The sequence below is a fragment of the Balearica regulorum genome, chromosome 10 (assembly GCF_011004875.1).
Source record: "Balearica regulorum gibbericeps isolate bBalReg1 chromosome 10, bBalReg1.pri, whole genome shotgun sequence".
Taxonomy (NCBI): domain Eukaryota; kingdom Metazoa; phylum Chordata; class Aves; order Gruiformes; family Gruidae; genus Balearica; species Balearica regulorum.
In genome coordinates, this window is record NC_046193.1 from 6,366,510 (window position 1) to 6,393,811 (window position 27,302).

Genomic DNA, 27,302 nt, shown 5'->3' on the forward strand with positions numbered 1-27,302 from the left:
GATTTTCCCTGCTGGTTTTGTCCTCTTGGGAATATCCTTCTGATGGATATTCCTCATATTGATATTGTTTGTATGCTTCTGTGTTCCTCTACCCTTTCTTCCTTGTCTTTTCCTTTTATTCTGTTCCTCTTTGCTCCTTCTTTTACAGGTATTTCTTAATACACAATATATCTTTAACTTTAGTCCGGCTTCTGGTGGACAAACGGTTGCAAGACAGAAATTTGCAGAGGCTTAAACAGATGTTCCTGTTGGAGTCAACATATTTAACTCTTGAATTACTGCTAGGCATAGTGCCTCTAGAGCTGATGAATATTGCCAGAATGGTGCAGCAGGGAGCTTGTGTGGCTCCTCTGCAGATTGTATTACTTTAATCTTAACCTGATACCTTTCAGGAGGAATGAAATCTGGTGAGAATATCTTATATTGGCTTCATTGCTGTGTTAATCTGTAAGCCACAGTTAGTAAAGGTCTGTGCTTGTGCCAAAACAGGAGGGCTGTTTTGGACTAGTTGAAGGAATCCATCCTGAGTGCTCTCTAGCAGGGTCTGGGTGATTTCTTTTTATTCAATAAATGCAAATTGTCACTGGTCCTTTTTTGCCTCCATACCAAAACTGAAGATGAAATGTCAAGATATTCAGAGAAGAAATTGTGTGTGCTCTGGGGCATATTATTGGAATGTAAATATATTGTTTATGCAAGTTGTTCTTCAAATGTTTTAATACTAAGATGCTTAAATTATAGTATTTTTCATAAAGTTGTGATTTTAATTCTTAATCCTTTATTTAATCAGGGAAGGTATACAAATAATTAGTAACTTACAAAATATCTTAATAAAAATAGAAGCACATGAGTACAGTCATCACGAACTAAAAATGCAAGAATATGACTGATTCTTCTGAAGTGAATTCCTTGTAGGTGCTTATCAAGTTTTAGAAAATGTACAATTTCGGAGTTCAAATACTTTAGTAAGAAATGAGTTAAATACTTGAAGTGAACTAATCTGTAGGCGCAACAGGAACTTCATGGTATGGTAGGTGGTAAGATTCATTTATGATGTTACAATGGAATTCCCCTGGAACTATGTATTCCACCTACTTGAATGTATAGTAATTGAAAAGATTAACAGTATGCAGCAAATGCCAAGACAAAAAAAAAAAAATTTGGCAGGTTATTGTAAAATGTGGGACTAAGTATATGACTAAGCCACTGCCTGTAACTAGCTCTTGGTAGTTCTGGTTACTTTGTGGTCTATATATGTTGAACTTCTGTGGTTCACCTCTTGTTTAATAGCTGTTCATTTAAATGTTTTTATTTGTCTGGAATACCAAGCCTGTGTATTTTAAATTAAAGCATGAGATCTGCACTTAACAGGAAGTGCTACATACCCTTCTTGAGATGAAGTCACATTTATTGTACCTGATAACTGTGATGATGTTTGATATTTGCAAAATTACTCCCCCCCCCCCCCATTTTAAAATTATGGATAGGCAGAAATTGTGGAAATGTTCCAAGTGATTGGGATGTGAGAAGGGCAAGGAGAGAGAGTAATGCTTGGTTTGGGCCACTTTGAACAATCTTCCTGTTATTAATGGAATTTTAGTACAGTATTCAGTATGCATACTGTAGAGAATATTTGGTATGCTTTTTACCTATGTTTACCTGATGCAAACTACATAGTGAAAAAAACATGTAAAATGTGATCACAAATTTCTAAAGCAATAATGTCTGTTGGTTTTGAGGGACTTGCTACTTATCTCTTCCGGATATTACATCTATGTGAAATAGTTCTAGATGATAGCATTTTTCTGGTCAGCATGACACGATTTGTTGATTTGCTAAGTTCTTAGCAATGAGCTTAGTATTTCAGCACATAGTCAATAGAAATAAGTTGATGTGCTCTGAAATTAATCTTTCTGAAATATATACAAAGGATTTCTTTTTACAGAGGTAGTAATGCATTGTCTTCAATGACATAAGAAAGTGGCATAGAAGAAGGATTCTGTTTGTTTTGTTATGCTGAGCAATAACAACATTGAAAGGAAAAGTGGTAACAGTATCTGCCAGGATGACCTAATTCACTTCATTACATATTAAAAAAACACAAATTGTTTAAATTAGTGGATAAAGAGAGAACTTTTTTCACAGCTTAAATTCTTTTGACAAATCTTTATTTTGTCTATATGCAAGACTTGCTTAATGACTCCTAAGGGAGTTCGTAAAACTGGCCCAGAAATGCATTTTTAGTAAAATCTGACTCTGATTTCTTTTTCTTGAAAAAAGTGAACTACTAATGATTATGAGAAGATCGACTGCAATGTTGTCCTATTCAGGACAGTCTGATTGCTGTCTTGGCTATTAACTGCCTCTGCAGATTGAGGGACAGTTCTTTGGGCATTAGGAAAAAATATAATTTTAATTTAATCCCCTTTTTAATACTGGTAACATTCAAGTTTTGGCAAAATACATCCTGTGTGTTTTAGTTACAGCAATTGAAAAAAAAAAATCAACCAAACCTCAGTAAAGAGAGTCCTGCCAGGTGGTGATTTGTTGCCAGGAAATGTACTCTGCTTTCTTCTTTACAGCTTCATTAAAAGAAAGTTACAAAAATACTTTATTGAAGATATTGCAGGAACATAAAAGCATAAAAACAAACAAAAAAACTCCACAACAAAAACCCCTAAAGAAACTCTTGGCTAAAACTTTTTTCACTTGACAGCATGCAATTATAATTTTACATCTTGAATTGTGCTGTGATTGACAAAGAGTCATTTCAGATCATTTTGCTTTTCTTGTTTTGATGTGAGTACAAAGCTGTTTGTTCAGATCCTGGGAATATTGCATGGGCTACAAGTCTTGGCTCAAATTTCAGTGGCAGGTACATTTTTCTGAGAAGCTTGATAAATCAGCGATACTGAAATATGTGATGTAGATGTTAATACAGCTAATTAGATTTGTATTGACATGTGTAATATAGTATTATTGTGAAAAGAAACTCATGTAGACTGATAAATCTTCATAGAGAGGCTTCAAATTGTTACTTTTAAGAACTTCTTATACCACAGCACAGAGGCATCCCAATCTTATTATGACGATTTCAATTGAAAATCTGTCTTACTTCCAGGTACATTTGAATGTGCACAGAGAAGCACATAAGATACCTAGCTGTGGTTCAGTGCAGCTCTGAATTGAGCACTGCTTCGTTTTGCTTTACAATACTGATTAATGTTGTAGGGGTGTAGTAGGTAACTTAATTGTCATATTTCCAGCATAAACTGGTGGAAAGAAGTTTCTTAGTTGTCACGTGGAATAGATTGAAAAGGTTGGGTTCGTCTGTTCTTAACTCTCCAGCAAAATAAGCTGTTACCACAGCAATGAACAAGTGGTTCAGTTTGGTGGAGGTGGTGGGTGTTTTTATCTAAGCATATATTAGTGTACATATATATATATATCGGGGGTGGGATTGTAGAGTTGATAGGAGAGTGTAACATCAACGTAAGACTAATGGCACAGCTACACTGTTGAGAGGAACGGCTTGTACTGTTATCCCCTGGGACTGGTTGTGGCCGACTAATATACCCACATCAAGCTCCAAACCTCCATATAAAGAATATTTTTAACAGATTATTTAACAGACTATTTTCTCCTAAGTCGAAGACCGATAGATCTAGATTTGTGTGTTTCTAACCATTCTGGCTTGAAGGGCTAGAAAAGTTGAAAAGACTGACTTTGTTAGGTTTATTAAGACTCTGGTAATTAACTTGACCACAGTAGCAGTTTAATTGGTGTTCTTGTGCTGGTTTCTTATGTCTTCGTATCATGTTTCTACCTTGTTTTGTAGAAATTTTTGGTATGTCAGAACATATTTAAGAGAGGCAGTATGCTGTTCTTTGAGGTTCTGATTCATGTTTTATTTAACACTGCAGATGAGGAAATGCTGGTTGCACCAATATTGTGCCTGATTTGGGAGAAATTGTCTTCTGTGAGCCCAATAAAAAGGAGTGTGTTTTAGAGGATAAGGTATCTGGAGACCAGGAGAGCTGTTACGTGATCGCTTGCTTTCTCTGTAAGATGAAAATAATACCAGTAATAATACCAGTTACTTATTGGTTTAAGTGCATTGCTGTCTCTAGAGGAAATTTTCCTTACTGTTATATGTTAATAGAGTAAGTTCAGCTGCAGGGTAAGTAGAATGAACTGCAAAGATAAAGAAACCACGCCTGGGTCTGCAATGGCTGAAATTGCTTAAGTTTTGAGCTGCTGCTGTTCTGATGTGTTCATCCATAGAGCATGTGCTTCTGAACACGGTATGTCTAGTTGCTGATAAACTTGCATTTCAGAATAGCTTACTACAGATGGAGGATCTTTGCATATATAGCATAATTTGACATTTTCCAATTAAATTTTCATTAAAAGGATCATATATATCTAGTTACAAGGATTATAATTTGGTTTTAGTAGTGAAATCTGTTAAGTGTTGTATAGAGTGCAAGAATGAAGTGGCTGCACAGATCTCTGCACTTTCTTGTGGCTTTTTCTTCTGCTTATTACTAGTATATGATCTGTCAGTTATAATCTTGGTAATTTCAAACTCTGTTCAGGACCACTTACTGTCCCAAAACAAGTTGTGATGAAATTCAGCTAGTGTTAAGTAGGGTCGTGAAATACCAGGGTTTCCAGGAAGGCTTTGAATCTGGGTCTGAAAAGCACACCTTTAGGGAAGGGATCTTACTATTATGTCAGTATCTAAGTCCAGTTTTGGACAATGTTGTGGACCACTCAAGTGAAACCTTTAAAGTATGTGATCAGGCTTACCTTACGGGGTTGCTGTTCCTCAGTGAGGAACAAAAACATTCTTCGCTGGGGAAAACCATGATAAAGAGCAATTAGAATGGAGAACAGTGAGCTGTGTCAATGTCCAGTTCTGCTGAAAACTTCATTTCAAAGTCTTGAAGTCCAGAGTAGCTTACTAAGCTATGGTGTTTTGTTAGCTCAGACATATGTGAAGGACAGGTAAGGAACTTCAGATGCAAAATCATTCATGTATGTAGTCCCCAGGGGATACGAAGGAATGCAGTTCTTGGTGAAGGCAAACAACATCTTTAGACAAAAGGTCATGTGCTAGTGACCTTTTCTTGTTTATTTGCATTATAAATGAAACATCTAAAATGAAGTGCTCTGTAGAAAATTATCTAAGACAATGGTGCTCAGGCACATATTAAAATGCATTTAATACTTTTATCCACAAGGAAGTTTGAAGTCAAATGGAAATACAGTGCGGAGTGCACTTCCATAGCTGTTGAAGCTTTTGTCTGTCATATCTGGTTGTTTAGGGTGTCAGGTTTCATCACTTAGCTTGTAACTCTTTACAAATCATCAATTGCAAAATCAGAATGATTTCTATCATGAAGCAGAAGCTGCTTATCTTTGTCTCACAGAATAACTTAGGCTTACAATTCTGTTATTTTCCCTGAAGGTAAAGCTGTCTTATATAGTTGTTGCAAATGTAGCTGCAGGGGGAAAAAAAAATCAAGTTTGTCTTTGACAGCAGCAATATAACAGAAGGAATTGTATTTATATGCCATTTAAGGGACATCAAAGTAATTAGACGTCTTGAGATAAGTTGTTCTTATGATATCTTGATGAATCACGAGGTTGAATCTCATTTAAACATGAAAATCCATATTATTGTGCTTCCTTTCCTTGTCCTATGTTCTTTCCAAGCTTTCTGTGATTCTGTCTCTGTTTTTTCTTAGTTGTTGAATAAGGTTTTGGAGAATTGGATGAAATATTTTCCTTTAGTGAGCCCACAATAATAGTTTAAACATTACTCTTTTCTTTCAGTAGTGCAAAGAAGAGATGAAAGGAGTTCATTGGTCCTTCTTGTGGTTAGGGCATGTTTTACGTGTCCTTGTGTTCCACACCTTCCACTTGTGATCAGTTCCTGTTCCATAAGACGCTTTCCTGAGTAGTTCACTAAACCCTAAAGCTCATAAATAGGGAGCAAGGTGACTGTTTAACAAGAAATGCTACTGTTTTCCTAATCCTATTATGTTCTTTGCAAAGTACACTGGGTTTCCTAACCACTCATGTGGACCCTTTTAGTTTCCGTTTGTGCTTTACTATAAGCAAAAGAAATAACTTTGAAATAGCAAGGGAAAAAAAAATCGGGTTGTTATATGATGTCACATGCAAATCTGGTGAGTCTTTATGGATTTGTGGAAGAACACATTTTTATTACATGATTCTTCCTTATAGTATTTGCTATCACAGTTATTGCCAAATGACTATGAAATTTTATCTTGAAAGAGGCACAACATCACAGCTGATAATTTCACTGTTCAAATTATTAGAAACCAAGACTAAAAAGAAAATCTAAAAAATAGGAAAAGCAGGGATTTCTTTAGTTTCTGAACCTTTGGAGTGTGTTTAGGTCAGTTTTATGCTTTTGTCTGGCAGCTGTGGTAGCTAGAAATGTCTTTTCAATGCCAACTGACATTCTCATGTGATCATTTAAATTTGACACCTAAGTTTTCGGTAGGAAAAAATCTTCAGTTTTTAATGTTGTTTACTGTAGTTGTGCCTGAAGGAGTCCTTTTCACCCCACCCTGTGCAAATTCAGAAAATTCATTATTTGAAAAGACATGACAACTATAAAGGGAGGAGGAAAGAGTAGAATGTTGTTTCTTCAATTTGAGATGTAAATTAATTTAGGAGAGGCTCACATAAATAAAAAGGGAAGGAAGCCCTTTGGTAAGGGAACAGGTGAATGACCATAGTGGGTGAAGGAAGCAAGTGAGAGGATTAAAGTTGATATCAAAATCTTGATATGGGCGTAGGGAGAGATTTGGGATAAATCTAAAGACTAGGGCAGAGAAAATCCAGCTGAAGCTAGAACAAACTGAGACTGTCTTTATGGCCCTTTGTTAATGGATTTTGCTGGCTGGAGATTTGAAATGTTTTGCTCCAGGCAAAGAAGTAGTTTCTTTCAGGGGAAAAATTATAAACCCCAGAATATCTTGCAGTAACATCACAGGCCTGGACACTACTGACACAGACTGTTGGGTCTTTTACATGGGAAGGCTTCTAAAAGGAACTAGGCACTGCCTTTTTTGTTTGTTACCTGTGATCTGTCCATTTTCTTACTATAGGCTCCTTAGTACTGAAAGTGTCAGGTCTAGGATTCTTCAAGAATAAATTGAACGTGAATGATATTTATTTTTCATACTTTCATTGAAAGGACAAAGGTTTGGAATAACAAAAGCTTTCTTTCTCCGAAGTATTGCCTAGACAAAATTTATGTAATGTTACACAAATATCTAGAGCAAGTCACTAAAAATCTCATTTCTTCTTGCTCATATACTTTTCAAATAATACTAAAATATTCTTTTTATAGTCCTTTATTTGCTACAGAGTCTGCCAGAAATGTTTGATTAGGCCAGTGAGTATAGACAACATTTTCATCTGGTTTCTATATCCTACTGAAGCAGAAGTCAGTAGGGAAGTTGGTTATTCTTTCCCTTGAATGTTTAGGTTTGGTAAGGAATGCTTTATAAGCTTCAATCAGATTAAAATTAATGACTATATGTTCTTTATCCTGTCCAAATTGCCATGAAAGCTTTGTATGGTCTTCTGTTCCTGTGCATGGATGCACTTTTTCAAAAGGGATTAATGTATTTGATTAAGAATACTTAATGAAACTAAGTCAGTAGCATTGAAAATTACTTTTAACTATTGCCATTAAAACCTAGTAGCAAAATGTCATGACTAAATGGAGGTTTTCTTATGTGTAGAACTAGAGCCCAGTACCGTGCTGTGCAGTGGGTTACCAGAGACCAAGCTGCAGATCTAAGGAGCTGAAGGCAATAGGGGAGTTTCAGTGCTGTTGGTGACAGTTCCATCCTTTGATTTCAGTGATGCCGAGTAACTTCCTTTAAACACCACAATGGATATAGGGGAGTGAAGTGCTGAGCCAAGCAGATGACCTGCTGAGCTAAAGAGTGAAGAAAATCCCTGCGTTTAGCATGTGCTTTAGCTGGTCTAACCTGTAAAGGGTAGGTATAAGGATCATCTAAAGCAAAGACTGATAAATTCAGCCATAATTATGTCAATTAGGATTAGAATCCTCTGATGCTTTCATAGTAAAGAATAGTATGAACTGTAATGTGAGTTATATGGCCAAAGTATATCACAGCTAACTGCAGTGTTACTGTCCTGATTTTCCTTTCTCGTGGTTTCAACAGGGTGGATCATTCTGTCTGCAGTTTTAGTACTTGTGCAATTTTGTCTGCTAAATAGGCCACGTGCTGTCCTCCGCGCCAGTGGTGAAATAGACACCAACATCTTACTCCATATGCATTGGACACCTTTTAAGGTGCAAGTCAATATACCTTGAGCAGTTAAATTTATATTATTTGCACTTAAGTTTTTTCATTACAAGGAAAGAAATTTTTTCTCACTTTGCAAAAGCTTGAGAGTGCTTTAATCTGAACAAGCAAATAATGTGATAACATGCATACTGGGCAAACTGTCCTAGCCATGTGTGTTCATAAATGCATTGTTATGTATCAAACAAGTATGAAAGAGTTTCTCTGACTATGTATGTCACCAGTCAATGGACTGGATGTAGAGGACATTGACACTACTATTAATATAATACCTAACTTTGAAGAATATTTAATTTTTCATCAGTGTTTCTTTAATAAATTTCTGCAGCAAAAATGGATTTAAAATATCTCAAGTTACATGGAGGAGGAAGTTCCTGATCAAAATACCTGTCATACAGAGTTTTCTAACTTCCGTGTTTGTCTGACAGTGATTCAGTCTGGTTGATCATGCTGACTCAGGTGTAATCTTGGTTTTCTTTTTCTTTTTTTTTTTTTTTTTTTTTTAAATGTTCCTGGTGTCATGTGGATACTGCTGTGAACGGACTGATTCTTCTGGTAAGGGATTTCCATACTGTGACTCAGGCACAACACAAGCAATGTGACAATTACAGGAAAATACCTGTTAGTATTGGGTAAGTTGGTATTTATGTTTTGTTTATGCCCTCAGCTGAGAAATGCAGATAATTTCCCAAATGTTAAGCCTTGCAAGTCCTAAAGCTTCCTCTCATCTGAGAAATAGTCACTCTAAATTAAACAGAGTGCGTACTTAAATGAGGAATATTCAGAGACCTTATCTGGGTTGAGGAACAAAACGTGTAAGCTAGTGCTCATGCTGTCTGGGCAGCAGTTGCTGCTGCACCTGAAAGCAGTTTTATACCCGCAGCATTTCTCTTCCCGCTGCCTCCTCAGCTGCTTGCTTTGTCTAGAATGATCTGGCCATGGAGATTGAGGGCATGTCTTTGAACCTGAAAAAAGTTGCTGGAGCCCCTATGTCTTTATGATCCAAACTTCTTGGGTCTCTGTGAGTCTTCTCCTTTATGCCTGTGTTTCTTCCCTTTCACCACACAATAAAATGTGTCTTTTTCTGTCACTGCTGCCAGCAGATTGAAGCTGGTGTTGACACCTCAAGGTGTGCTGCAGTGACTCTAGCTAGTGGCCAGCAAAGTGCCACCAGTGCTGTCATCCAGATAGAAGAGGTTTTTCCTGTACCAGGTAGAAGTCTTATTATTTCATCAAGGAATTCCTGACCAGCTCTGCCCTGTACCTTATTTTCTCTTCAAATCTACTTGGTTTTCTTACAGTCTTATATGAAATAAATTGCACGGAAATGTCAGGAAAAGCCTGGAGTAGAACCATAAAGTCACGTTCCTGTGCTGTATGTTCTCGTCATTTCCATCAACCTCAGTTTGTAAAGCTGACTGCATACTCATGAATTGTCCTGGACTTGTTTTAGTGGAAGGCAGCAGAATTTTTTGCTCCAGTTCTGTTGATTTCTGTAGTCTAGTTCATGGGCAATCTGAAGGTCTTTAAGGTAAATAAAGAAGGACAAGGTTGGTTTGTATTCACATGGATGAAAAATCTCTTTTATTACTTGCAGATCCCTTTAAGCAATTGGTTTCCAAATTAAGCTTGATGTAGGCCAAATGTTAACATACATCACTGATAAGTATCCAAGCAAGTCAGGGTCTTTTTGGCCTTACCTGATTCTAACTCATCAGCTATTTCTTTATTATTGATGAGGCAGGCAGCAAAGGGAGTCCCTATTTCTGCATTAAATTAATTCCATCTAGTTTGATTTATTTAATGAGTTAGTTTATTTTCCCTTGTTCACCAGAGACAAAGCTTCACCTGTCTAGGTTACATCTTTCCGCTTTTCTTTCTACTCTGAATCACTGTTGGCGAGAAGTCACAGTCTGTGTGTCCTGGCAGATTCTGGTGGCTGTGCCATTCTGCAGCACAGGGAAGCCTGCATGACATTGCTGTCCTGGAGCTGTGTCAAGCTCACTATGGATACTTTGTAATTTGAATGCTAAAACTGAGATCTGCCCAAGTATTCGCAAGCAAGAGCCAAGAGGTAGAAACACAGCAAACAAAACAAAACCAGCCTTTTCAGCAGTGTCAAGAGGTTTTGTAGAATTTGCCACAGGCAAAATCTGACTTGGTCATTTTACAAGATGTCTGGCTTTTCTGTGAAGTGAGATATTGGAGCTCTCTGCCTTTGATTTTTTTCTTGGAAACAGAGCTGGAGACTTTATATATAATGGCTTCAGAAGGTTAAGAACCCAGCGTTTCACTGTCCTGGATAAACCTGGCATTGAAAATATGTTTGTACAGCTGTCACCTTTGTCCCTTAAGCTATTCTCTTCTGTGGTCTGTGGGTGTTTCTCATGCGTCTGTTAGATGACAGCCCGGGAAGGGACACACCTTGTGGGAAAAGATTCTTTAAGTCTGTGCCCTTTTGACACTGTTCTGAGCAGAGCAATGTCCAGAAAACCTTTCTGAGAGAGTTCGTTGCCGAATAAAAATTATTTTTTTATCAGACAGCATGTAGATCAAAATGAAGTAGCAGAAAGACATTTGGTTAAAAAATGAAATAATCACTTTTTATAAAATGCATTTAGGGACATGTATGCTAGAAAAGTATTCAAAATTAAATCTATATTGTCTAGACCTTTGTGCACAGTTGCAAATACAGTGCAACCACCTTCCAGCTAGATCATTTATGAAAATAAATGCCTGAAAGTGGATTCTCAAGCCTTCCTTTTAAGTGATGTCAACTTCATCTGTCAGCAGTAAAAATACAAATTAGTAGAGTTAAGCAATCTGACCATTAAGAAATAAAATCAGAACTAATCCCCAAAATGGAAGAGTTTTTGCCCATTTATATTCTTATTCTGTTTCTCTTTCCATTTGAGGTGACTCGTCAGAAAATTTATTTAGGATAATAAATATCTACCTTTCTAGTGTTTTATCACCCTATCCTACTTTCTTCTTGTAAACCAGAAGTTAAACATAGACCTCTTTATCTTGGGGATTGCTGCAAAGACAATCTTTACACAAAGAAGTGCCTAGGAAAATAATTGAGATGCTTTCGGATAATCTTTAGTTTATTATCTACTTTTTATTATCTACTTTTTCATTCCATTGTCCTGGTTTAAAACTGTTCTACAATACCACTGTGTGGAAATAGTGGTTTGGTAAATAGAGATGCTTGGAAATAAGTAATTTTTCTCTAATGCTACTGCTGCAAATTACATGCTTCTTTCTTTAGTTCTACTTTCATATTTTTCTAGAGCATGGCAAGCAAAAGAAAAATGTGAATATTCCAGGGAAATAGGTGATGATTCTGTGTTTTCTTTTTTTGTAGTTTGCTTGGGGTTTCTCTTTCTTGCTTCTCCCCATGCTGCTCTTGAATGCTTTTTATCCATCAGGACATAAACAGAAGATGGATAGGCAATCATAACAGGATGCAGAGCTCTTATTCTCAAGATGATTTTGGGCAGTTGAAATCGGTTTCCACTGCAGCTAAGCAGTGGAACTTCTGATACCATCAGGAGTTTTAGGCATGGTGCATAAATTTTTACAAAAGCTGAGACCTGTGTTCTGTGTTTTCCACTAACAAAGAAGGAAATAGATATTATGCAGGGGATTAAATGGAATCATTCTCTTCATATGTGTTTTGGCTGTTCATTTGCAAATGCACCACCTGTGATTTATTGGAAATCTCATCTTGGTGTACCCTTTCAAAGAATAGTGGAAAGCCCAGATTAATGCAGTCTGTGTTGTCAACAAGATGAGAAGTTCCACATGAGTTTTATGAAAAAGCTTAAAAACAAGGGTTGAGAGGTTTCACCAGGTAGGCTTTTTGACTTGTGGTGATTTGATTATTTTTTTTTAAGCACTTTGATTCTGCTAAAACCTGGCTTGGTAAATGATTCCATGTAAAACTCAGGATTCATTACCATTTGAAGTTTAATTTTGGAACATTTTTCAGGTGTGTAACTTGCTGCCATTAATTTGGAGCAAGAATCAAATTTCACTTTTTTTGAAGAAGGCAAAGACATTTTCTGCTGTTCTGGCTGGCTGAATATATATACTTAGAATTCATTGATACAAAGGGCTCAAATGACCTTGCCACTGCCTTTTAAGTATTTGTTTTGTGTGACGTGTGTTGGAGGGGCTAGGAAAGCAGTTTTGTCAACTGGTCTTGTCAACTCTCGTTGACAAGAGTTGTTTAGAGTCAAGGGTTATACAGATTAATCATGTAATCATTAGCTATGCTCAAGGCAAGTAGTTAAGGAGGACTCGGATATCACTGGGTAAATAACCACAGGGAAACCTTGGACTAATAAAAAGTCTCTGCTGATGGTGAGTAGTACTACATCACTCACCAAGTCTGGTTCAGGAGTCCTTAACAGTCTCCTATTTTTAGCCCTTGACGGAGGGGTGTGTCCATCGTCACACAGTGATGACTAAACCTTTTGGAGTGCTTTGTGGGGCTATAAATACAGAGTGCACTATTTTGGTTGTAGTACCTGTGAAATGGATCTTAGAGTGAGAGAGAAGTTCTCTGCCAGTAAGAGTGGTATTCCTGTCTGACACCTGTTTTGAGGTTGCCAACACGTCGCGTGTGCTATGTTACTGAACTACATTTATGTACAGTTCAATGCTGCAGAAGCAACCAAGGCTATTTTGATTTTTAAATTGTTACTTCTAAGGCAAATGTTAGGCAGAGAGAGTGTCAAAAGGACTTCAGCACAATCTGGAGGCAGAGTGCTTCCAACCATCTTTTATTTCAAACAGACCTGCAATGAAGAATATTACTGTTCTTTGCACTGTATATTGTGTATGGTCTTAATTGCTGCAAAATACAGATTACTCTTTACAAGCTTGTAGAGTGTAGATCAGTGCAGTAAACAAGTCTTGTTTTAGATGTTGCAGTGTCCTTGCAGATGTAAAAGTGTTAGGCAAGCATTATAGATCAGAGTAAACCTAGTTAACTTGATGTGCAGGGGTAGCACTCCATAGGTATTTGTGGATATTTTTTTCATGATACTTTAATTTTTTTATTCAGTTGGAGTAGCTACAAGGGAAAAACATTGAAGTAGACATGTCTCTTACTGTCATCTTGTAATAGTCCTAACTTCCTCCCTGCCCCTTAAATTTAGCCCATCTGTATTCATATTCTTAACCTTTTACTAGATTGACTGCTTCTGCAGGCAGAGTCAAGCAAAAGGCAAGGTTGAGATAACTGGCCTACAGGGCTGTTTTATCTGGCTGCTCTCTTTAATGAGGTACGATCTTATTATGAGGTGAATACTGCAAGGCTGTTCCGTGAGCTCTGACAGGCTGAACATGCTTAATGTTGCCAAGGAGAACAAAGGAAAATGTTCTCTTTGTAGGCATTAAGCCTTGCTCTGATGCTCTCAGCTTTGCGAAGGAATTTCTAAAAGCCCCCAACATTGGTCCATGTGAGCAACTTCTAAATTCAAGGCATGTGTACTTATCTGCTGCTTTGAACAGATTGTGTATACCTTTGACAGCCTCTGGATTCTGAAATAGAAAAAGAAACAGAAAAAAGTTCCTATTTTTGACTTGGTCACTATGCTGCATTGGGTTCTTTTTGGCAGTGTTGTATGGCAGGAGCGATGCCAACTGCAAGATGGGATAATCGTTTGAAGTCTTTTAAGACAAGGGTTATATGTCTGTGTTCTGGGGACTGATATGAGGATTTGACAGTTATCCTGAAAGGAATCTGAACTATGGGACATTTGAGGAAAGAGCCAAGGGACTGGTGGGAACAGCGTTCTGGCAAGTGCAGCTGCAAAAACACGAAGCCGTTTCTCCCTAAAGATTTGGAGGAAAATATTGGTGCTTCCTTTTGCAGCAAATCTTGGGATGCGTAAATGGAAAAGAGAAAGATGGGGAGCCTTTACCCTACCCAACAGTATTTCTGAAGGCAGTTTGTTAAAGCTTGTGAGTCATACTATGTTATCACAGATTTTTTCTTTGATTTCTTTTCTTCATTTCCATTCTGACAGCTTAAGTCTGGGTGGGAGAACTTTTCTTTCTGGCTCCCACCCTTTCTCATGTTCTGCAGTAGCTGAAACAAAACATTTGAAACTCTTATTCTTAATACGTGAAAGAAAGACTTTCCCTGTCATCTCTGCTGAAGGCCTGGGCTTCAGGATTCCAAGAGTTATTTCTGTGCTATCATTAACTTTAAGGTTCATGGTGCCCTCTTCTCTTCCTTGTATCTCTTTGTAGAGATATCTTTTGTGATAATGTAGCTGCTTTCAGTCTTGCTCTGTTCGTATTTTGATAGCAAAATGAACTATATGAACTATAGCAGGTATGTACAGTAAAAAAGGGATGGAAATTAGTGCTACCTGAAGAGGCAAGGAGGGGACGGGACCAAACCCAAACTTTCAGAGAAAGGAATAACTTTACTTGAGTGCCATAAGCTCTCCTTTTTGTCACTTTGGCCCTAAACCTTTAAGTAACAAAACAAAAGCAGTTTTTAGTTCTACTCTCCATAGAATCCATTCGTAGATGAGGGACGAAAATTAAAAACACAAGCACATTTTTAAATTATAGTTTTCTGAGGTAAAGTGCCAGTGTCACTAACCACATTCAACAACATTATTAGCTGGAGCAACAGAGGTAAAAGCAAAATAAAAAGGAAGCATTATGCCTTTTGCCCCTCAGACCACACAATTATTGAAATGGTTAGTTTGGGGGATTTTAAAGCTAGGAATTAAGAAATGATTGGAGTGTTGGTAACTTTCCATAATAACTGAAGTCACCAGGACTGGTTTGTGAGTAAGATGGAGTCTGTCATTTTCAGAGGCCCAGTCAGAACGTGGGGATAAGCTGGTGGTTTTTATCCCATTCTCTGCTGAGAATATTGTCTTTCACAAAAGCAAACATGATCTAGCAGGTTTAGTTCTTTCTGATCAGGTGAGGCTGTGGACTCATGCAGCAAAGATCACCAGGTTTGTTATAAAATAAGGTACTATGTATGCTGTGCCTGTACTCTTTACTCCCTTAAATCAGGTTTCCACCACTTAGTATTGCAAACCATGTGCAGCTAAGATCAGAAGATCTCAGTTGGGAAGAGTTTTTAACTGCCTGTTGGAAGCTTTCTCTTTTGTGTGATCTAGGACTCATACCTCCAGAATCTATTCCAGTTCCCAGCGTCTTTTCTATGAACTAAAATAAATGACTTATGCTCCCTGTTACAGTGGAGGATCTGTAGAGTGAGACAGCTTTTAATACCCATCACTTAAGACAATAATATTAGCTAGTTTATGCCTTTGGTATAATAATATCAACTTTTCCTAAGATGGGTAATTTCATGAGCTACTGATTTGGTTGGCAGATCTGTCCTAACAGTTACCTCTTGTTCTCACCTCAGTTCAGTGACTATTCATATGTGTTGCAGGGATTATTTGTGTAGTGTTGCTCTATACCTGACTGTTGAAACCACCACAAAAAGTATGTGTGTAAAGTGTGTGTGTGTGTGTGTGGTTTTCTTTGTGGGTTTTTTGGGTTTTTTTTAAACTCTGATCCTTGTGCTGATCCCCATTACGGCACAGCTCTATGAATAGTTGTTCTGGTACAAGTGATAAGTTCTGTCCATCGCCACACATCAGCACAACAGCTGCTTAAACTGACTTCGCTGCTAATGTGTCATGAAACTGTGTGAGGCCTGTGTGAGGTCCATGGTATTGTTTCAGTTTCCATTTTTCACAGAAGATTCTCACTGTATCTTCAGTCAATCACTGGAAAACTATCTCCAGAGCTGCTGGAAAACATCTGGAAATCGTGGTAATTGTGTCCATCACAGCATCCTACTGTACTGGACTGAATTTGAAGAGTCCTTTCTGTATTTAGAAAGCAGAGCTTTGAGCTCTACTGTTTGAAGAGGGATATTATGTCTGTCAGAATAATACAGATTAAAACATGCTAGAAGGAAAACTTGCGATATCTTAGACAAGGTATAAATAAGGAAGTAGAACTGATTATTTGGAATCTGACATTACAGAAAACATTCATATATGTGAACATTTATCATATTGCGATGATAAGTGAGGTCAATGTATTAGCTAAAATGACACATTGGTGTACAAGGTGTGCTCATGCCAAATGGTAGTCTTTGAGTGTTTGGTGGTTTTGTTGGTTTTCAAATTGTTGCTCCTTAAATGTTGGGTAAACATTTAAGGGAATTAAGGCACCCATCAGAATGACTTCTGGGAAGAGCTCAACTGTATGTAGAGAATATCATTCCATTTCTTGTATCATTCGATGTGTTGCAGCTGTGTTACATTATCAGGGAGGGACAGTTCCTGTTGGGGATAGCAAGGTGTTTTATCATAACAGAGTGAGAGCAAATTGACAGAGGCCAGATTAATCCTTGTTCTGAAGCACCCCCTAGAAGGCCACCTTGGAAATGCTAACAAAGGCTCAAATCTTCATTCTGTACAGACTAATCCTGCTAAGATCCTCCTATAGGAAAGGAAGTTGTTCTGGGATTTCAGATTAACTCAAATTTTGTATGCTACAATTTATTTCACCCTGATGTTTTTCATACATAGATATTTTCTACTTGCTGTGCTTCCCAGGTAATCTCTCCCTGCTGGCCTGACAGAGTGCAGATCCATAGAACATGAGTCATATTAGCAGGAGAAGCTCTAATTTGAAAATGTGGTTTAAGTTTTACTCTTCCAATTAGGAGTGTGTGGACTGAAGCTGTTGCAGCATTGAGCCAGACACACTGAGTGCAGAACTTGGGCTACAGTTTCTGCTTGATATTATACTTTGATTTCCTGTTGAGCGTGGATGATGAATGCTCTTATCTCCACTATGATCCTATTGTTGTTATCTCAGCATTTGTGTAGGCAGTCTTCCTTGAGTAGAAGATAGGGAGGTAAGAATACAAAATAGCCCTAGGTGCACAAGCAAAATAGCTTTTGTTTTCAGAGTATCCAAATGCTATGGCATCTCTTCTTTTTGAGTGAGTTTTTTATTTCAGGAGCACTACAAAGAGGCTTAATGGCTTTCTACTTGTTCTCTGTTGTACAGTCATGTAGTTCTTCCCTTCCTGTCTTTTCCCTGGCATTAGAGAACAGCTTCTTGCTGTTTGCGGAGGTATTAATCAGTGGGTTACATTAGCACAGCATTTCTTTATATATAGTGAGAACATTTCACGATGTGTATTCTGTTTCACCACGCAGAGTGCATCACAGAGTGTCTGTCTGTTTAAAATGCAATTAAGAACTACAAAGCCTGATAGATCAACTGCCTGGGGAAACAAAGTTTACTTTGTTAGGAAGCAGAGAACATTGTGAGTGGTGTGTTCAAAGTGAGGGTTTTTTGGGGGGAGGTGTTGAGGTTTTTTGTGGGGTTTTTTTGTTTGTTTGTTTGTTTTTCTTAAAAGAAGAAATAAGTAAGCTTCAAGTATGGCTGAACATGTGCCTAGCAGAAGAACTGTTCTCAATCATTTGGAATGTTATCAGACACTGTTAGGGTATTGTCTTAGATTTCCACTTTAGTAGTGTTTAGCATCTGGTTTAGGCCATAAACATATGCAAATTGATACTGGTACTTTAAAAACTGTAGTCTAACCTTTTAAAAGATCATTGTTCCCTGCTAGATTGACCAGAATTACCTATCCTTCATTTTATGGTATGTTTACTTTTTCACTGGAATAACCTTTACCATTCTTATTCACTCTCTTTCCCTCCCTGCCCTGAAAGAAATTGCTCGCGTGTACTTTATGGTACTGACATCCTCATACTTCCACAAGAAATTGTCTGTGTGTGGGGTTTTGTTTTTTTTTTTTTTTTCCCTTAAGAGGCTTTATATATTTAATTATGATAACAAGAAATAATGTAGCAAAAATTCTTGGGCTTATGACTCTGTGAGACTGTCAGCCATTTTCCATGAAGGTTAGGGGAATGGAAAATCCAGTTCTGTTTTCTGGAGTCTGCCCTGTGTTAATGCTGAAAATTCTACTACTCATACTTCATTTATTTCTTAAAAAAAGAAGTTTCCTTTCAGAGATGATGATAACTGGCACAAAAGATTCTTGGCAATACTTGGGGTGTACTTGTTACGAGACTTTGATTGAATGCTTAGAGGAGAAAAAAGGTATTACTGCTAAACCATTAATAATCACAATTTTTTTAGATGTTTTAGATGGAAGATTGTCTTGTAGTTCAGTAATCTTGATTATTATGATAGGAAGCAGATCTGAGATGCTGTCTTTATTAGAAACTAAATACTCTGAGCTAACTATCATCAGATTTGAATGCTTTTGGTCATGTATTAGGTGTTTTTAATAAGAGTGATAGCTGGGACAAAACTTGTAACTTAATTTTCTGACTGAAGTCTAATGATCTCTGTAAACACACAGAATTAAATTTATGAAATTTTCTTCTACAAACTACTTGTTCTAGCGGACATTTTTTATACCTTTTAACTTCCTTCATAAATTGCCTTTCTGCCTGATTAATTTCCTCAATTAAGATAGCCATGTATTTTGTTAGCATTATTATATTTTTCTTGTAGAGTCATGCACCTGTCTGTGCTATTTTTATTTATTTTGGGCAGTCACACAATAGAGAAAGATGAACAATATTAAAAATGGAAGCATTCTGGACAGATTTTAGCTTTGGTTTAACTGCATTAACTTACCTTTATTTGTCCTATATATTTGATGGCTTGGTATGGATCTCTTATGCAATCTATACTTACTTTTAGCTGCCAACATCTTCAACTGATTTTCCAAAGTTTGAAGAAATATGATAGCAAAGAAAGAAGAAAATGTAAACTTATAATTATGGATGAATAAAAGAATGTATGATTGGAAGGTCAGTAATTTATTTGAAACAGGAATTGTCCCTAGGTACATTTAAATTGCTCTTCATTACTTATTTCTATTGCTTCATTACTTGTCTTATTTACCTCATTACTTATTTCTATTACTTTTAAAAGCATCTTGAATTAGTTATGAAACCTGTTCTTTAAGAAAAGTCTTTGTATTTAGCTTTTAGCTCTCTAAGTATTTCTAGCAATCATGCTAATGGTTTTGCAGAATAAAATGTCTTAGAACTACACTTCTGTTAAAGTAGCTAAGCCTCTGTCATATTGAATAGTCCCAGGTACTGTGTTGCATAGCAGGACATGGACAAGGCCATATTTAAATGCAGAATAACTGGGGTGAAAACATGTCTTTACTGCAGAGTTGAGAGCACGTGATTAATGAGCTGGAAGATTTGCTGGAGCTGAGCTCTGCCAGCAACCTTTCTCATTCCCACTGTAGGTTAATGTTTTCATTTGCTCCATTTTATTGGCACACATGAAACACCTAAGCATGATGCCATCACACCCCTCCTACTATACTAGGATTGTTTCTACCACAAATTACAGGGTCATGACTGACCAAGAAGGGCAGGGCTTGGTCTCTTGTACCTTTTTATGGCATTGCAAATAGCTATGCAATCATCCTGGAGTAACAGTGCAAGAATACAAATTACAGACTAACTCAGTCTGCTGGTGTCTCAATGCAAGTGCTTGTTTGTCAGCCTTACTCTGCTAGTTGCTTCACAAAAGGCATTAGGACAAGAGGAAATGGCCTCAAGTTGCGCCAGGGGAGGTTTAGATTGGATATTAGGAAAACTCTCTACACTGAATGGGTTGTCAAGCACTGGAACAGGCTGCCCAGGGAAGTGGTTGAGTCACCATCCCTGGAGGTATTTAAAACACGTGTAGATATGGTGCTTAGGGACACGGTTTAGTGGTGGACTTGGCAGTGCTAGGTTGATGGTTGGACTTGACGATCTTAAAGGTCTAAAGGTCTTTTCCAACCAAAACCAACCAATTCTATGATTCTATAAAGGGAATGTTGAAGTGTCAAAGAGGTTTTGTGTAGGTGTAAGGTGCATTTAGTAGGTATTGAAGTTACCAGTGAAATAAGCTACCTGAGAATAAACTGTTGGTATTGCATTGGTGTACAGCAGTTCTAAGACAGTAGAAAGTTGCTTCTCCAATTTGAACTGCAGATGAGTATGGGGAAGCAGAAAGTAATTAATGGAAGTGAATTTAGTCAGAAAAATCATCTGTTCCCAGAAAACACCAACAAAGCTTTGTCTCTGCTTTCTGATCCACTGCAGATGCAGTAGCAGCACTTATGTTGAGGTCCTTGAGTAGTTATTACAGAGGTGGGAAGGAGAGGATCACAGATCCATGGGTGAAAGTTCATGTAGGTGGTGATGTTTGCTTGATAAGAGTAGGAGGTTAAAAAAAGTCTGACTCCAGTACCAATCTTAAAGGAAACTGCTTTCTCAGATGGTATTAGTAGTCATTGTCTTCTGATATTTGGTGTAATAATGATTGCATATCTCTATATAATTATTAACAGCATATGTTGTATAGGAAAATCAAATTTCACTCTCTTGCCCTATGGTTAGTTGGAATGAGAAGCTGTTCTTTTCTGTGCCCCAAGGTAAAAACAGAAGGCCTGATTTTTCTTCAAGCCCTTGGGAAAATCAGAAGCCTGTGCATGAAGGTCAGATAGACTAACTAGCACCAGTTTGATACCCCTGTGAATGGTGGAATGCTCCAACTCAAAGATGCTGTGTTGTGACACTGGCAAGGATGATGCTCATTTTGAAGTCTGAAGCATCACAACCCCAGTCAGTCACTTGAGAAGAAAAAGTGTTGGTTTGGAACAAACCAGAAGCATTTCAAATGACTTGGCTTTGAATCTCCTGGTGAGTTCCATCTCCTGACTGCAAGCTGTTACAATATGTGCTATTTATTTTTAGAAGTAATACAGCACAAAGGTTTAAAGCATTAAAACTTTCTTACATGAGTTTAAGTTCTATGGAGAAAAAAATTCTCTCTTCCTGTTTGTGAATAAAACTTTGATTTCAAGAACAGGCAAATAGCTGTTTTTTGGAGTGGGCATTGAGTGTGGGGTTACTTCTGGTTTCATTTAGCTATGTGTTAGAGATGTACATTATCTTTTCAGTTGTGTATTTGGATCTTCTGTACTGTAATGGACTTGAACACACAGAACAATGGAATTTTCCCCATTACTCATGTAAACTGAAGCATTGGAAGTTTGAAAGCACAGCTTTTATTCTGTAAAGTATCAAGGCATGAAACATTATCCATACAATGTAGAAAGGGATTGGCATTAACTGGAAGTTGCAGTTAGAAGCTACTAACTCAATCCTATATTCAAAATCTCTAAGAATTGGAGAGGGAGAGAAAATGATGGATAATTTAAACATTAAATTAAGCATTAAATTAAACATTCTTGCTATAAATTGGGAAAAATAAAGCCATTTACTGCTAGCATTTTGCAAAAATGTTTAAATCTTCCATCTGTCATCTTCTCAAGGGTATAAAAATAGACATATTAACTTTTAAAGCTGTGCAAACATCTAGATCATCTAGATTCATCTAGATCGGAAGCTTTCCTGAAGCTTATGTTGTCTTTTGTTTATGTAGAGCTTCTGGTGGGTTGTGTGTGTGTGGAGAAAGTTGTTAGTGTTGCTTAGAAGCACACTTAATTTTCATGCGCTCTATGCTATTCTTTCCAGCTTTTGTATCAACTTGTTTAAAAACTTCATTTTATTTATCCTTTTTGTAAGGACTCGGCATCAGTTTCTCCAAACTTGTCAGTGGATCAGCGTTCTACTTTGAACCTCCAACTTGGTTTCAGTTGCACCTAATTCTGAGATGGTTTCTGCTGTGATACTTGGGGAGTGTTCCAGTTTCTTGAAATTACACAAAGATATTAATTTATAGTTCTGATGAGTCAACAATAAATGTTTCATTTGTTTGATTTGGGGGGATAGGGAGCAAAAATTCCCTACAGAAATGTAGCCACGGAGACAGAAAGTTGAGAGATGCAGTGATTTAGAGCCTTACTAGAACAAAATTATGTGAGGCTGCATGGTCTTTAAAAATATCAGATGTATTGCCTTAACTGTGGCATCATTATCTCTTAGACTTTTCAGTCCCTATTTTCTCTGTAAAATATATGCGTATATTGTCTGCGGTTCTCTTAGTCCATTCTGGTTGTGGACTAAGATAGGGCAGAACACTTTAGCAGGATTTCACCAATCGCTACCATGGGAAATGGTCTAATTTAGCTCTTAGCCGAGTTATTTCTGAGAACAATCATCCATCTTTAAAACACAGGTTTTAAGTCTTGTAACTATTCTCAGATACTGGTTTTTGCAGAAATCTTTGTGGGGCTATACAAATGCTAGTTCAAACTCTAAGTAACTTCTCTATTCTTTCAGTACTGAAGATTTGTGGCAAGACTAGCTTTTTTTAGGAGCCTATGTACATCTTTCCTTAAAATCAGCTATTTGGCTGCTGCATGAGGGTTGAGCTGGCCCAAGCTGATCTGGGTGAGGTGTGTCCTGTGCTTGGTCACTTCTGTCCAAGTTCTTTGGATGTTTACAGCTATTGCAGGATTTTAATACCTAATTGTGTTTCTGTTGGCCGCCTGTGCCTTCGTAATAGCATGTGGCCCCATACCTCTTTTCAGAACTGTAAGTGGTCCACTCTGACCTGAACTGCATCATGCAGAGGTGAAAATCTGAGGGAAGCAGCTGATCTTGTGAAGTATCTGTTCCTCTTCTGATACAGTTATGATCTTATATCAGTTGTTTCACCTGATTACTTCTAATTTTGCCTATGTGAAGGACGTTCTCTTGTGATATGCTGAGATTTTGAAAAGAAAAATATAACAAAGCAAGCTAATTAAGAGTTTTCTCTCAAAAAATATTCCTAATTTTAATAATCAAAAAGCATGTTTGTGTATAGCTTACTATTGTAAGAGTCTACGTGTATTTCATATAAATAACTGTAAAGGAAGAAACACAATGACTTATTGGTTTCATTACCTTCAATTTATCATAAGTTAAATTGCTAATATATAGCAGCTTGCTGTATCGATAGCCTCAGAGGCTTGAATAGTATTGATGATATGTGATAAGGGAAGAATGCTGCAGTCCTTATAAAGCAACTGTGTGAGCTTTTTGTGAGTGACTATTAGAAGATACTGCTTTCTGACTGAAAAAACGAAGAAGGTCCTAATAACTGCAGTCATTAGCAGTGCTGATGAACTTCTTAAAAAATGACAAGTGTTTAAATCAAGACACCTTGAAGAGCTATTAATATGGACCATTATCTTCTAACTTCATTTGCATTTTCTGATTAAATTATAGCAGGTGACAAAAGTCATTATCACTGAAATGACTGCATAGTTGCAGAGCAATGTTGAACAACTGCTCTGTTTCTTTCTGCAGTTCAAGTTCTTGACTAGCTCTGTTAGCACAGCACTTCATGATTCTGTTGGATTCTGTTTTAGTACATACTATCAGCACACAATAGCTCATTCAGTGTCTCCCACAGCCTTGTTCCAGTAACCAATGTAGCTGCCATGCATAATGCAGAGCAATCGTGTGCCACACAGTGCTGGAGACTTTTAGACAGTGAAATTTAATAGTGTAAATGAGTGACTCTTAAAGCCATTTGCTTGACAGTATTTTCAATTGGTAGCTCAGAACCCTTCGGTAAAACAAGAACCTGGTTTACTAGAGACTAATTGTAGCATTGATGTTTACTACTCTTTCAGGACTTCTTACCTTTATGTTTACAAGGAGAGAGAAATCCCTGTCACAGTATGGGGAAAAGTTTATTGATGCTGTTTGATTCCTGAAGTTGGTACATTATCAGATGTTGCAGGGTGAGTGGAAACTAGCATCTGCTGTACCAGAACTATTCTGCCTATCTCTGAAATGCGGAGCAGCAGATAGCCAGGATGCCTTGTCGATACCTGTTCGAAGGGAAGAACTTTCCGGTAGTGAGTTAAAGGAAATTGGAAGACTCTGTTTTCTCCATTGTCTTCAGGATGTTAAGGTTTGCTGTTTTTCTTGATCTAAATATTTCCTATACTTTTATGAAAGATCATGTTTTTCTTTCTTTTGTAAAGACTAGATTTTCCTAATAGTAGGTTTCTACTGTTTCTGTAGGAAATATTTTTTAGCCAAAATATCCGTAAGATGTATGTCTACAAAGAAGTGCACAAAACAGCTGAGAAGATGAAGGAAACTGGTAGTGTTCTTTTAGTTGAGGTCATTGTTGTAGCAGGGGCAGCAAGGCAGGGGATCCACATCTGAGAAGATGTCTGTATTCCAGAGACAGCTTCTGTACATTGTCAGACTTGGGAAGTTTAGGTCCAAATGACTAAACAGTCTCAAATAAGCAGTTAGATGAGTGATTGCAATCAGAGCCATGATAGTTACCAAATTAGCCCCATTTCCTTTGGGGGGAAAAAAAGGAAAGAGAAGAAAAAAATACGATATTACATTTCATGACTGATGCTCTCAAGCACCACGAAAGGAATATGACTAAATGCAAATTCAAACTTTGTCAATCAGCTCAATCCCTGGAGAGAAACAGGAAGGCATTGTGGATCATTCATACTCCATCCATCATCTGCTCAAGAGATAAAGCTGGAAAAGGAATTTTAGGCAACGATTGACAGCATGGGGGAAACCTTTACAAAAGGAGTTCCACTTGTCCCTCTCTTAGAGTCCTTACTTTGAAGCTAACAAGCTTTGTGCTACTTTTAGACTGCAAAATGTGTAATGTATCCTGTGCTGAGCTTGCCGTGACACACGGGATGACTATTGCTATTCTCGTAATAGCCATGCTTTAAGAAACCTCAGAAAGAAATGTTTTCTTATCTATCATAAAATTCAACCCTTTATAATAGCTACCACAACTCTTAATCCTTCCATGAAATAGGCAAGAACTGTGGTTTCCATTTAAGAAAAAAAAAAAAAGGCAGTTTGCCCAAAAGTAATGGAGGGAAGCAGCAGATTGAGTAGTAGAATACACCCACCAAGAGGGCTTTCTTGCTAGGCCTTATAAACTTTCTTTTAAAACAAATGTTTTCTGCATCTTTTTAAGTCTTGGCATACTTGTATTCTTTTATGTAAGTCAGATTTTTAGCCTTCCTAACTTGAAGGCTATGGGATTGTTTCCAAACAGTCTGATGCTTTAAGGGTCAGGAGCCTTATAAAGCACAAACAAGAGACTAAATTTTGCTTTTGTTTATACTGGGTTCATGCCAGAATAACTCAACTGATGTTACTGGAGTTACCCTTGTGCAAATCCAGAGTAATAGAATAAACTGAACGCTTTCTTATCTTGCTGCAAGGAGGACAAAAATAAGAAATGTATTTGTCAAGTGACTTTTGTTAAGCTAGGCAACAGTGAAACTGCTCTTACCTGCTGATTTTTCTCTATCTTTAACTATAATTGGCCTTCTGAATTTGTGTTGGTGTTCCTTGTGAATACCAACACCTCAGAGTTTAAGGAAAGACTCTAGAAAAGGGAGCTGGCATGGCTAAGATTCTTCTACATTGTGGGAAAATGTCCTTAATGAACAAAATGGATAAATCCACTTAATCTTTGACAATCACTTGCTTACTGTTTTCTCGCATTCCTTTTCTTTGACAGCATGATCCTGAATAGAGGAGGCTCGGCAAGTGTATCTTCATTCTGGTGCTTTGTCTAGGATTTTAAACAGTGGTTTGTGTCATGGTGCAAGTACTTCCAGCTTCTAACTGGTTTGTAGGCTAATGTTCCCAATTTTATAACAACCCCTTGAAGCAGGGTCCCAGTTGACCGCCCACTGTGGTTGCTATGCCATAATGCGTAAGTGTAGCTTCTGCTGTCACCTCATTCTACCCACAGTAGAATCTGGGTGTGAATAAATGGAATTAAATTGTAGAGTTGTGAAGCAAATAAACTTCTTACTGTAGGAAAGGTACTTTAGTCATATGAATACCTTCTTATTCTTCAGTTTCAAGCCATTTTGAAGTGCGTTGCTAAGGGGATTAGAATCAAAATAATTAGGTTGGTAGAGAGGTCAAGTCCAACCTCAAGTATCTAGGATGCGGGGGAAAAATCCATTGCTTTTTCCATTCCTGAGTTCTGGGGGAGAAAACATACATATACTTGGATGTTTTGTTAGAACAATGATGTCAACTTTTACCCTGTTTTTCCCCTGTAGCATTTCATCTCGCATTCAAACTCTCTTACTTTTCCTGACAAAGAATAGCAAAGATGATGTTTAATTACAACTGTCCAGATTGCTGTAATTTTAAATTTCAGCAGTTTCAGAAACTGTTAGAGAGGGACTATTGGACTGAAGACTTTTACATGTTGTTTCCATGTCCTCAAACCAGCACACTTGTTTGAGAAAGCATCAATTTTAATTATGTAAATAATAAAAGTACCAGAATGAAAGTTCAAATTTAATTATATAAATAGCAGAAGTTGTAGAAAACTTTAAAAATGACACTGTGATGTCACTTCAACAACACCCCTTGGCATTTTTTCATTTAACAATTCAATAAAGGTGGTTTGGAAAATACATACTACATATCAACAACCATTAGGAGTTCAAGCTGACAACGTACAGTTACATAGGTTAATAGCTCTTAAAAATAATTTCAGTGCAGTGGTTCTGGAATTAACTTTCTAATAATTGTACAACTGCCTGGGCAACTGGAAAATTTGTCTGGTATGTTTAGAATAACAGTGGAATATGTCTAAGAAGCAGAGCTACAGAAACAAACTTGTCATTTCAAAATTTAAGTTGGATCTCAGACAGATTTAAAAGTTCAGACCTGCTTAATGTCAGAGTTATCCTAGCACATAAACCGGCCAGCCCTCCCAAAGACATGCTCAGTCAAACAGCATCAGTAAGAAACAGCAAACCCAATAATTTTTGCTGAAGGTGCTTCATGGTCTTCGAGGAGTCACTAAAACTCACGACAGTTCTCTTCTGCAGTAATGAGCTTGTCTACTACCACA

At 37.3% G+C, this 27,302-nt stretch overlaps 1 long non-coding RNA gene across 3 annotated transcripts in view; it reads left to right on the plus strand.

Moving 5' to 3' along the window:
- The first annotated feature begins 4,036 nt into the window (after nucleotides 1-4,036).
- LOC142603270 (uncharacterized) overlaps nucleotides 4,037-27,302 on the plus strand; it is a 35,756-nt gene continuing 12,490 nt past the window's right edge. Inside the window, exons 1-2 of one of the 3 annotated variants that reach the window (XR_012837159.1) lie at nucleotides 4,037-4,063; nucleotides 8,945-9,016. This is a non-coding gene — a long non-coding RNA (uncharacterized LOC142603270). Of the gene's footprint in view, nucleotides 4,064-4,163; nucleotides 4,305-8,161; nucleotides 8,372-8,944; nucleotides 9,017-27,302 lie in introns of those variants that run through there. The other 2 variants (XR_012837158.1, XR_012837157.1) reach the window with 2 other exon arrangements.